This window comes from Miscanthus floridulus, chromosome 2, assembly GCF_019320115.1.
Source record: "Miscanthus floridulus cultivar M001 chromosome 2, ASM1932011v1, whole genome shotgun sequence".
Lineage (NCBI taxonomy): Eukaryota > Viridiplantae > Streptophyta > Magnoliopsida > Poales > Poaceae > Miscanthus > Miscanthus floridulus.
This window is the reverse complement of record NC_089581.1, coordinates 171,636,370-171,649,455: the sequence shown is the minus strand read 5'-3', so window position 1 is coordinate 171,649,455 and position 13,086 is coordinate 171,636,370.

The window sequence follows — 13,086 nt, the reverse complement described above, 5'->3', positions numbered from 1 at the left end:
GATCATGTTGCTAAAAATGATATATCACTAGAAGGTGTAAGGACCGAGGATCAATTGGCAGATATCTTTACTAAACCGCTAGATGAGGCAACATTTTGTAGATTGCTAATGAACTCAATGTGCTTGATTTTAGTAACTTTACTAAAAATTGAGCTTATGTTGTCCCTTGCATTGTATTATAATATACAACATGTTTAATGTTTTATAATGCATATAGGGCTTGTCTAACATGGTTAAGATAACCGTCGAAAAGTGTGTGAAGAAGCTTAACCTTGGATCAAACTTGACAAGCAACTAGATTTACTTTCAAGTATTGCATTGCATCTGTATGATTGTTGTTTATCATTTGTCTTCAAATTGCCCTCTTATTGCCTAATTTCTTAAAAAGAATTACAGCCTAAGGCAAAATATTTTGAAAAACTTGAGGGTTTGAGAGAGGTCACTCACATCAGTCCCAATTGGTGTTTATTTGGATCTTATTGGAGTTGGGACTTGATTGGGAATAGGCAGCGCGAAGGACTTTGAAGATTTGCTGAAGAAAGAGTGACCGAATGCTGCACCGGACTCTAATATCTAGCATCCGGTCAGTTCATAGGAGGTGAACAGCCACCGAGTAGGAGTGACCGGACGCTGAAACAGTGTTTTCCTAGCATCCGGACAGAAGGAGCAGCGTTCGGTCGATCATGAAGACGTCAAGGCTAGGTGACCGGACTCTGGCTGCGTCCGGTCAGTGTCTACCGGACGCGTCCAATCGCGATTCTAGAGGAATTGGACCTCTCTAGAATCGATCAGACGCTGGGTGGCAGCGTCCGGTCGCTGCCACCAGAGCGTCCGGTCAGTAGATTTCGTGTGGTTTTAGGACTCTTCTCCATTTCCTTTTCTGATCCATGGGGGATCCCTTTTTAACCCGAGCCACCATATAGCTTTCTCCCCGCATCCACATAGCCCAAAGTCGTCTGCCTGTGCCGCCATTCCCATGCGCCACTGGATTCATCGCCGCCGAGCTCTCCTCCACCGACGCATCCTCCAGCGCCTGCTCCACGCGCTCGAGCGCCGTGCCACCGCACCACATGCCGCTACTGCTCTAGCTCGCACGCCGCTGTAGCTCTGTATGCCGCCGCTTGCCCGCATGATGTCTTCGCTCGCCCACGTGCCTCCCTATGCCCGCACGCCCACCGCCAGCCCCTCACCAGCACCACCGTGTAGCCCACACTGTAGCCACACCCACACCAAGCTGAGCTCTAGTGCCATCGAGCCCACATCTTGCTGAGCTCCAGTCAAGCATCATTGTGCCCTAGCACCTCGCCGACCAGCAACCCTAGCTGATTCGGTGTCCCCCGATCCATTCCTCTTCTCGCCGTTTCGACAGGTACCATGCCCTGTGTTTCAATTTCGTATCTAATTGCTTGCTCTATTAGGGTTTTGTCTCTCTAGATGCATAATCTAAGTTATTTGTATATGCTATCAATTCTATCGTGCAGTGAGCCAATTCCATTGAGGTGTCAGTGGCAGTTGTCAGTTAACTCAGGGCCAAGCTCATGGGTATGGATCGAGGCCAAGCCTCGCAAGTGTCAGCGATAGTTGATTCATCTCAGATCTTTTAGATGGCTCATAAGAAGAATGTCGGAGGTGGTCCCAGTGATGAGGATCTGAGGCCCCTGCCTTGCCAACCTATAGAACCTAAAGGCAAGGCGACCAAGAAGCTAGCAGTCAGGAAGCGCAAGTATCTAGATACAGACACAGTGAGACCTACCACAATTGCAGAGGCCACAGAGCAAGCCAAGAGAGGAGGTGCTCGTAGTGGAGTCCGGATTGCTAATCCACTTTCACCAGAGGCGATGGCTTCACTTCAGCGAGTTGAGTGCCTTCATGGTAGTCTAGCTGGGACAGTCATGATTGGAGGATGGCGTGTTGCCATTGATGAGGTTCAACCTCAGGGGGAGCCATAGCAGCAGCCTCAGCCCCCACAGCAGTAGCCTTAGCCCGCACAGTAGACTCAGGTGCCTTAGCCAGCTTAGTAGACTCAGGAGGCACAGCTGACATAGCAGTCTCAGGAGGGTGAGCAGGCCTAGCAGGCTGAGGAGATAGAGCTGGCACCATAGCCACAGTTACGCCACTCTAGTCGTACTCATGTCCTAGTTTCACCAAGGCCAGCCACTCAGCGTAGGGGTTCTCGTCCACCGCCTCGACCATAGGGTCCGCCTCTAGTGACCCATCTTGACCTGAGGGCCGCCACGGCCAAGCAGGTGCAGCAGCTGAGGTTCGTGGACTTCGAGGTGTGGTTTCCACCCAGGAGGGATGATAGAGCATCAGAGGGATTCTATACACCCCTGCAGGAGGATTTCTATAATGCCTATCTGAACAGCGGAGCAGTCTTCAGACCATAGAGAGTGTGCAACATAGAGTCTATTATTGTAGCAGCTGAAGAGCACATTCGCCCCTACCTTGCATATCTGTCGGGGCTGATAGATCTGATTGGACAGACCAGATTATATGTTCCATCTTGGGTTCGTTAGTTCTACGCATCTCTCTGGATTGACCCCCAGCACAGGTTTATTCACTTTGCATTCGGTGGCAGAGACTATCGGTTGACAAGCACTAGGGTCAGGAAGATTCTCAGGCTTTAGGAGCAGCAGTCAGGCTCCATGAGGTGTGCTATGGACAGACCGCACCCCCTAGATGCCCTCATGGTGGCATGGTACCCTCTACAGACTTGGTACATCACTATTTCACAGAGCCCTTTGGTGAGGGGTCAAGGAGGAACCCTAGTGATCTCATGCCCACTGCTCATGTGCTTGAGGCTATTATGAGGAGGACTTTACTTCTGAGGATGGGATACAGAGAGGGATTGACTCAGATTCAGCTATGGCTTCTCAACTCTCTCATGCAGTAGATAATTTTTGATATCTGGGATCTGCTTCTATCAAAGATGGAGGACACTATAGCTGAGGGCTTCAGAGGTCACAGGCAGCTACCCTATGCTCACTAGGTCACATTCCTTATCCACAGAACTATTTCAGTTAAGTCGCCTGAGATGATTGCTGAGTACAGTAGTGCCACTATAGAGTTCCCTGCTTATAACCTGACTCAGATGATCCACCAAAGTACACCATAGGCACCTAGTCAGCCGCGTCGTTGTCTAGAGGTGCCAAAGACTATAGCCTAGTAGGACGATATTATTAGGGGTATTACAGCCACAGAGGAGGAGCAGCTTGCTCAGTAGGAGGGGTTGGTCACTAGCGAGCCTAGTGATAGTTCTAATGATGACTACCAGCCCATTCCACAGATGCCTCCACGACGACATGATGCTGAGGCCGGTAGCTCTAGTTCAGCGCCCCCTACCCCGAAGACTGACCCCGCTCTTCTTGCTATACTTAAGCGGATGAGGCAGGACCAGTCCAGACAGGCTTAGGTGACAGCTGCTATACTTGCACAGTTCTAGACTCGGTAGGACGAGTTTTAGCGCCAGTAGCTAGTTATTCAGCAGTAGACATAGGCTCTACATCAGCAACAGCAGGCTATGCATCAGTAGTAGATCCTCATACAGCAGCAGCTTCTCAAATTCATGCAGCATGTAGTGATAGCGATTGGGGCCCCACCGCCATAGGCTTTGCCCTAGCTTGGTCAGCCTACCACCACTTCGATGACTCTAGCATTATAGCCTAGTGGGCTTTAGAGTTAGGGACAACCACCAGCACAGTATGCTTCACTGACAGAGTAGGTGTCCTAGTGGTTTGCTTCGCCAGTGGTAGCCCCATAGTTCACTCCACTTCAGACGGGCTTCACACCAGCACAGACGTCGTCGCTGCTTGAGCCAGAGACTTCAGTCTCTAGGAGTCTTGGAGCCTCCTTCAGTGAGTTGACAGGGTAGCCCACTCCACCATACCTACATGTTCCAGGTCCTTCTATGGCTGCACCTATCACAGCGACAGATAGAGACGCTCCCCTCCTCAGTGGCATCATCAGAGCTGGCTGCTTCAGTTATACTAGCTCAGCCTTCAGCAGCACCAGTTCCTGATCTGACCCAGACTGCTTCAGCATCACTACCAGCTACCGAGGGTCAGACAGCTCAGAGCTCAGGATCAGACGATGATGGCACCTAGCTCGACCTCGCTCCTCGTACCTCAGCGCCCGTCTTGTCCGTTGCAGCCTCGCCGACTGACTCTTAGGTTTTGGTGTTTGACGCCAAAGGGGGAGAGGGTTTGAGTATGTTAGGCTTAGGGGGAGCTTAGTTATTATATTAGCTTATCTATTTACATTTGGAGTTTTTTTATGTGTGAGATACATTATTCATGTTTACTACAATTTATGTGATAGTGATATATGACATATGTGCTCTCTACTTTGAATTCTTTAGATGTCATATCACTTGTGTTTTGCTCATTTGCCTTTGCTTCCATGGTTTACTCCAATGCAAATGAGCTTCTCTCTTGTACTCATGCTTATTTCATATCTTTTGAGTACATCATATTGGCTTAGGTCATATAAGCTTGTCTAACACTTTTGTTCTTATTGCCAAAAGCTTATATGAACCAAGCATGTTAAAAACCTCATCTCTTTCACATACTCGAGGTAGTATTGTCATCAATCACCAAAAAGGAGGAGATTGAAAGCATCTAGGCCCCTAGTTAGGTTTCGGTGATTAATAACAATACGTGATTACTGTGACTAATGTGTGTTTTGCAGAAACAATTGAGTTAGGTCACGGTAATGGAGATCGATTGGGCAATTATGGTTCTTATGCCCCTACGATGGAAATCATTTTGGTTTTCAAAGGATGGACGACAAGGTTAAGGATGGACTAGTTCTAAGTGTCGATTGGAGTTGGAGAGACACTTAAAGAGTAGTTTAGGACTTTGTTTTTTCTTTGGCCATACTATTAAGGGGGTATAAATGGGTAGCTTGACCTAGGTGAGTCTAGTGAGTTAGGTGTGGTGCACACTTGTTATAACTAGCACTAGGCAGCTACACAACAGCCCTTTGATCCAATGGAGCAAACTTCATTCACATATGTTCGAGAGTTGCCAAAGGGTGCCTAGTCCAAGTGGTTAGGTGGCTCGGCGGCACTCCTCAGGTCCTAAGTTCGACTCCCCATGGGAGCGAATTTTAGGCTGAGATTAAAAAAATCCCCTCGCTCGCCCCCAAGTGCCAAAGCGCAGTTTGGCCCTGGCCCAGTTCTCACAGGGTTACGGTACCACAGTGTTAGGCTAGGGGCGGGGGTTCGGGAGTTTTCTCAATCTGTGTGAGAAGATCTTCTTCTTAAAGGGAAAACCTCAAGGGTTGTCATACCCCCTGTGGGTCGAGTTTATATGTTTGAGAGTTGAAAGTGAATGGAGGGTCAAATACTGACCGGACACTGGCTCTGGTGTGACTGGATGCTAGCTCAGGGTCCGGTCAATTCATTTGACCAAGGTGAAAGCGTCTGGAAGTGACCGGACGCTGTGAGGTCATGTCACAGGACGCTGAGGGCCAGTGTCCGGTCGACTCCAGTAAGGTCCTAAAGAGGGAGAATCTTGATCGGACGTGTCTGGTCAATGCTGACCGGACGCTGATTAGGTTCCGGCTATTGACCGGACGCTGCTCAGCTAGTGACCAAACTCTGGAGGTCCAGCGTTCGGTCGACATCAGTAAGGTTCCAGTGAGGGGAAAACATGACCGGATGCGTTCAGTTAGTGTTGATCAGATGTTGCTAGTGTTTGGTCAACTCTTAACCACTGGAGCTCGGGGTATACTGACCGGTGCGTCTGGTCAACATGACCGGAGCGTTTGGTCATCCGGCAAAGGCATATAACGGTTTATTTTTCAGTCGGTGTTATAAATACAACCTCCGCTCATGTTTGGGGGTACTTTTGCTCATTCTAACAGCTGAGAAATACCTTAGAGAGTGCCAAGAAGAGTAAGGTCCTAGTGAGGTGATTGAGATTTGAGAATCCCAAAGAGAGCCCTCATTAGTGAAGATCAAGAGTAGCAAAGTGTGCATCCACCTTCTCATTAGGCTTGTCGTGGTCAAGTGAGAGTTCGTGCTTGTTACTCTTGGTGATCGCCATCACCTAGATGGCTTGGTGGTGATTGGGAGTTTGGTGATCACCCGGTGGAGCTTGTGGGTGACCCAATTCAAGTTGTGAGCGGTTGTGGGTGATTCACCGTGATAGAGTGTCGAAGAATCAACCCATAGAGAGCACTTGATCCTTTCGCGGATCAAGGGGGAGCTACACCCTTACGTGGGTGCTCCAACGAGGACTAGTGGGGAGTGGCGACTCTCCGATACCTCGGCAAAACATCATCGGGTTCCTTCCTCTCTATTTACTTTGAGCATTTACTTTGAGTAATTCAATTCATATCTTTATATTCTTAGAATTGTCATGCTATAGTAGGATTGGAACTTAGGTTGCAAGTCTTTTGTGCGGTAGAACAATTAGGAACACTTTCTAGGCATAAGAGGTTAATTGGGCTAACCATATGATTTAATTATTGCAAAGAAATTTAGAATTAGCCCAATTCACCCCCCCTCTTGGACATCTTGATCCTTTCAATGTACATGAACTATTAAATCAACTTTCGTTTAACATTTTTATTGATCATTTTTAGTTACAAGAAATTTATCTACACACTCTATCACATGCATTAACACATAAACATGATGTTCATGATATGTTTTAGTAAATGATTTAGGGTGTAACACCGAGGGTGTTACAGTATGGTGGCTGTTTACATGTAAGCTATTAAGTCCACTCTCGAAACCCCCAATTTGTCTTCATTGAACCAATTATCACATACATGTTGTTGTGTCACGCTTAGACTTGTAAAATTCTTAGAATTTTTCAAAAGTTCATGTACTAGTAGTTTTTCATGTGCCCTTTTCACTATGTTTCCTGAGGTGCAGTCCTCACAAGTGTTCGTATGACTCGACTCCACACCGTGATGGTTAGTTTTTTGGGTGAGCGTACATACCCCCCTCATCACTCTCTTACACACCTTGAGACAAAACCGACCAAAGCATAACCACCCCACCACTCTACAGCTTAACTCTGTGATACATAAAGTGTGGATTGATTAGGAAATATCAAGAAGTTCATTCTAACCACTTGAACACTAGAAGACTCGTTTAAGGTGTAGATTAGAGTTTGCTACTATTCATGGAAACACCTAAAGATTTATAAAGTGAACCATGAGAATGTATACATCCTTTTGTGGATTGGTCGTTCTTCGGTTTAAATCGTGTGTCTATGTGCTCATGTTCTTCATATTCTTGATCTCTTGTTCTTGCTGACTTTTGGTGAGAGACCCTGATCTAGTTGTTTAGGCATATATAAGTGTAGGTGATACTCGAATCTAGCTCTTACACATGTCCTGGAGGCCTTGCTAAAAATTTATTCAAGCTTACTTGGCTAAGTTCATTGAATTTTGTAGAACTAATCGGTCCTTCGGTCATTGAATTTAATTCCAGTTACCTATTTATTTGAATGAGTGATAAAACTATAAGTGCATGAGCTACATGAGAAACGTATTGAAAATTGCAATTATCTATTTATGTATTTTGGTGATAACCATGTTGTTATGAATTTTTCATATTCGTGCTTGTTCCAGTTTTTTTGTTTCGCACGGTTTTTTGGTCCGATCTTTTTTTCGCCCATTTTTCTTGTTTTTTTTGTTTTTCCTCATAAATATCATCGATGAATAATAATACTACCTCCATTTCAAACTATAGATTGTTCTTGCTTTTCTAGATAAAAAATAAAAACTATATATCTAGATGTATAGCAAAAATTATGTGCCTTCTAGAAACAAACTCATAATGGCTTGTAATATAGAAAGGAGGGAGTACAATATATAGGCCTTTCAACCATTGACCCTTTCCTGAGAAGCAAAGGTTTCAACCACCAAATTGTTGATGTAGTTTTGATTAGAAAGCAAAAATTATTCTTATAATAAAACCTGGATCACCCTGGTGGTCCAACTAATCAAACCCTGAATTGAAATCTTGAGCGGTTTGTTGTCAATCTAGTTTAAATGAATTTATTTCTGCAATCTATGATGAAAACTTTGACACGTCGGCTACTAGCTCCTCGTTGAATTTAATAAGATAAAGTCTAATTACATATTCTGTGGATCCCCAGATAACTCCTCGGTGACTAAAATCTGGAGAATTATATATTTTTTGTGGGTCCTCACACAAAGCTCCATATTTAACTATAGGAACAAATGGATAGTGTGAACATTAAAGTTCTCATATATTTATGTCTAAATATTCCTGTGCTCTGCAATGGTAGTAAAAAATCTATCGGCATTGTTCTAACTCGGTACAAATTTAATAGAACATTGTCGTATTATTGTCAATATTAACTTATCTTATATATGTCATGTCATCATAAAATGAATTATAGATTTGTAATTTTATAGAAAAGAATAAAACATAAATAGATATGTATTCCGTTGCCATTTCCTAGGTACGTTTGATAGGGTTTTTTTCTGTCCGTTGCAACGCCTCGTGGATGTTTGCTACTTTCATTTAAAAAGGTAAGGAAAAAGTCCACATTACCTCCTCAAATTTTGCGAAAGTCTGTTTTTTCCTCACTGAGCTTCAAAATCGGGTAAACCATCTCTCTGAACTTTTAAAGCCGTTCGTTTTACCTTCCTGACTGGTTATAAGCGGTATTCAAAGGTGGTTTTATTTTTTATTTTTTATTTATTTTGGCTGAATCTTTGAAAAATCATAGAAAATCATAGAAAAACCATAAAATAGAAAATCCAATTTTGTTGGACTCCACATGAGTATATCTACACAGTGGACATATAATATAGTATGCTTTAGTACAAATTTGTTGCTGTAGCTTTAGATCTATGATTTTCTATTATTAATTTGTACCTGCAATGTCTATGGTCCAATTATGATGAATTTTTTATGGTGGGCTAATTATTGTATGCTTGAACTATAGTAAAAATTTCTTACTCATTGGATCATGTATAACTTAGTTACAGATTTATTTAGATGTATGCTTGTTATAAAGTATTTATATAAGTTTATGAAGATGATTTACCTGGTTTTAGAGTTTAGGAGGAAAAATAGATTTTCGCAAAGTTGAGGAGGTAATGTGAACTTTTTCCCAAAGTAAAACCCTCCATGAATACCCATGCCACCAAGGCAGAACCCTCCGCAGCAAACCACTCGGCCCAGGAGCCCCGACAACCGGCCCTTTCTCCTCCCAGCCCAGTCCTACCTGCTTCCGCCTGGCCATTTCGACCTGCCTCTTCCCCGCGCACAGGCCACAGGCCTGCTGGGCCTCGGCCCACCCAGTCACACGCAGCAATTTTTCAGCTAAAAACAGCAACAGGCAAACACATCAGCAATTTTTCAGAATGTTTGGAAGGAGCATATCAAGTTCTTCAATTTTTTTTCTTCCCTCAAAACCTAAAGCCTATTTATTTCCTTAACGGTTCAGAAGATGAAATCCACATATGTCGCACGACGAGCCACTGCAGTCCACTAGGATCTGTGATCGATTGCTTTACTGTTAGGCAACAGTTAATTTTCTTTAATGATGATAATGAATGAAAGAGTTCCGGCTTCAGTTAACGCAGATAAGGCCGTCGTCAATGAGCAGTAGGATTAGAACTCGAACTATACTAGTGCATTACAGGGCAGCAGTTGCCGTAGGCTGGCAGCAGCGACGCTATCTGTGTAGCAGCTTGTCTCACAGTCGGGCTAACCCATGTGTGTTTGATAGCTGTGCGGTGAAGGATTTCCATTTCCTCCTCGTTTGGCAGAGTCTGTTCCTATACATACACTATACATTATGGATTTATGGTAATTCTTGAATGATCAAACATCACCTGAAGATCATTCGAAAATCACCTGCATAGTGTATAGGAGTAGTAACTAACTCTACGTTATTACTCCGTAGGTCACCTAACCTAATTGATCGAACACTCATATACTCAGCTACTTGTTTTTTCTCCCTTCTATAACTATTAAGATTCAGATCTCGTATACCCCGGCCCTGGTTTGCGACGCAGGTCCCAGTGTCCCACCAAACTATGCGTGCAGTGCGCAGCTCATCACTCATCGTCATCAGGATTCAGGAGCATCTCTGCAACCAGATCTCGAGGCACTGCTTATTAGATACTCATATATTGTTAAACAGATATGATTCTACATACACAGGTACGAGTAGCAACATCCTGTCTAGAATCTCGTTAATTAAACATGCAGCAGTAAACCTGAAACATCGTTCTGGTGCCTCGACAAGTTCCTCATGTCATGTGTGAGGGGAAAAAGCGCCGTGAAGTCGCTGCCTACTGCCAGGCCCCGCCGGCCCCATAGACGCGCCGGTGATCGTGCTCGCAACTCGCAAAATACATCGCCTAGAAAGAAAAAAAAAAACTCCTGGCATGCATGCATGTCCACACCTGATGACACTTTTTTTATGCGCCAAACCCCTTCCCCTTTGGAGGCTCGCGGGTTGACAAATGGCGGATCTCCGTGCAATTAGGGCAAGCAACCAACCAACCAAAGTACTACCAAACCCTTAGACTGACCAGGCCATCAGGCACACACACACAAACAAATGGAGACCTTCCGGTACGAGGCGGACGTGACGCCCACTCCCCATCCACGCTGATGCCACGGATCTCTAAATCTGAGACGACGATAAATGCCTTGGGGCTCCAGGGGACAGCGGAGGGACGGACCGACCGACCGGACATGATGGGCGGAAGGAAGAACGGACGCACGGAGGCAGATACGCGTCAAGGCGTCATGCAGCGGTGTCCAGTACTCGAGTGTCCTCAGTGATTTTGGGTCTCTGATTTCTGGGCTACTCCCTCCGTCCCTCGATATTCGTTCGTTTTTGTTTTTTAAAAAATAACTTTAATTAAATATATATTAAAAATATTAATATTTATAGTATATGATTAATATCATTGAAAGTTCTTTGAATCTAGTTTTTTTTAATAAATTTATTTAGAGATATAAATGTTGCACATATTTTATATAAATCGAGTCTAACTTGTGGCACACAAAGCAGCGATGACAGTTATATAGGGACGGAGGGAATATGTCATAGTAGAATGACGCTTTATAAGCCAAAACAGAACGCCAATTTTATAGGACCTAGTAGCTGTTGCCGTTTTCCTTCCGCCATGATGGCCAATATCTCGCTGTTCGCGACGTTCGTTACAAGAAACAAGGGGTAAATCCTTCGGTTGAGGGACACTTGCCCCGTGGAACGTTGTGAGTGTTTTGTACATACAGAGCGCCAAGGAAAAAAGCATCAGCTGTTCAGTCCAAAACAAGGAGATCGCGGATCAGGGTTCAGAAATCTGACCTGAACCTTAGGCGCTTATAGGACGCAGGCCCAGTAGTAGTATAAAATTACCCACGCGTCATTTGGCACTTGGACCTCCAGCCCAGAGCCCACAATGCATGTGCAAGCTTTAAATTTTCTTCCGGTTTAGACTATCTCTAATAACAACACCTAAAAAACAATATCCATTTGATTTTGCATAGCGCTACAGTCAAATGGTTCAATATTCATTCGGCATCTTTTTCAACGACAGGACCCAAAAGAAAATCATTTCTATAAATGGGTTTACAGGAGAGAGGATGTTTATATTTGAGTTGTATTTATCAGGCAACTCAAAATAAATCTTTCGTATTGGTAGTTTGTTGGAGGCTGATTTTGAGTCTGTGTTCTTTTTTTTTTATTTAGATGGCGGGGTCTCTGGTTGGAAACAGTTACGTTTTACGAGCCCCGACCGGGGTCAAGGGCAACATCCAGGAATTGCACCGTGGCCAAGAAATTCGGTGGGGAAGAAAAGAAAACTACTCTACAAAAAAAAAAAAGAGCAGGAATGCAGGATCCATCGGAGCCAGTCACCATGTTCGCTTGTTGGTTTCAACCAGTCCAAACCAGCCAACCAACAGTGTTTTCCTCTCACATAAAACCAGCTCAAATCAACCCAGAAACCAACCAGCGAACAGGCCGAGTGTCGGCAGAACGGAACCGCCCCACATCCCCTTTTGGGATCTGATGCGGCGGATCCGGTTGGCACGGCTGGGCGTGACCTCTGCTCTGCAGCCGCCGCCGCTGCTGCCTGGTGCCTGCATACTCAACCGCTCCTGTCGCGCGAGCCCGGTGACCGGCACGTCGCGCCTGCGGCCTGCGGGGCTCGGTACTAGCGGGCGTGGCCAGTGGCCACGCGGCCGCCGTGGCGCCGGGCCACCGACGATTCCGCCGGCGTCCGCACGTTTGTCTGCGTGGGTGGAGCGCCGGCCGTCCCGGTCCGTTTTTTTTGATGTGTCGGTCGCCTGCCGCCGCGGCGCTGTGGCTTTCGGGCACCTGTCCCTTGGATCCATGTGACCTGCTCGCCTCTTTGCCCCGCGGCTGATGATGACCTCCTCAACAGGTGTACGGAGTACTAAACAAAGCGCATCAGCATGATTAAGCGGCCAGTTATTGTTTTTTTCTTCACAGTCGGAGTACGAGTACTCCACATTGTATGACAAAGTCCAAGACAGAATGTAGGTCGGCTAAAGTCCACTGGTGCTTCTGCTTCGGAGCACATTTTATTGTCCTTATTTCTAGTTCAACTGTGTCACAAAAAAAAATCTAGGTCAACTGGAATATGCAAATGGTTGACTTCAAAAATGTTTTTGCTCGGAGAGTCTCTGCTCTTGAGTTTGTGGTCGCAAAGTCGACGCCCACAACGTACTGTCAGACGTTGCTAAATCGTACTAGTACGTTCTACGTGCAGTTGTGGTCCTTCAATTTAGCATGGTGGTCAGCGACATGCTGTTCCATGTCAGTGTTATTACATTGCATTAGGCCACTAAGGGCACCCTATAATTTCGCACATAAGGGGATTAATTTTTGGTTTCATTCAGTCCATTAATAACTTGATTATTTTTAGATAATTGTAGATAGAAAGAACGTTCGTAAGGAGTCCTATTGAAACCTAAGAAATATAGGCCTGCTTGCCATGCACACTAGAATAGATAGAGTTTTTCGAAAGAAACCTGCTACTGGCGGAACAAAGCTGTTAGCCCCATAAAAAAATACAGTGCACATAAGCAAGCAGTAGAGTAAA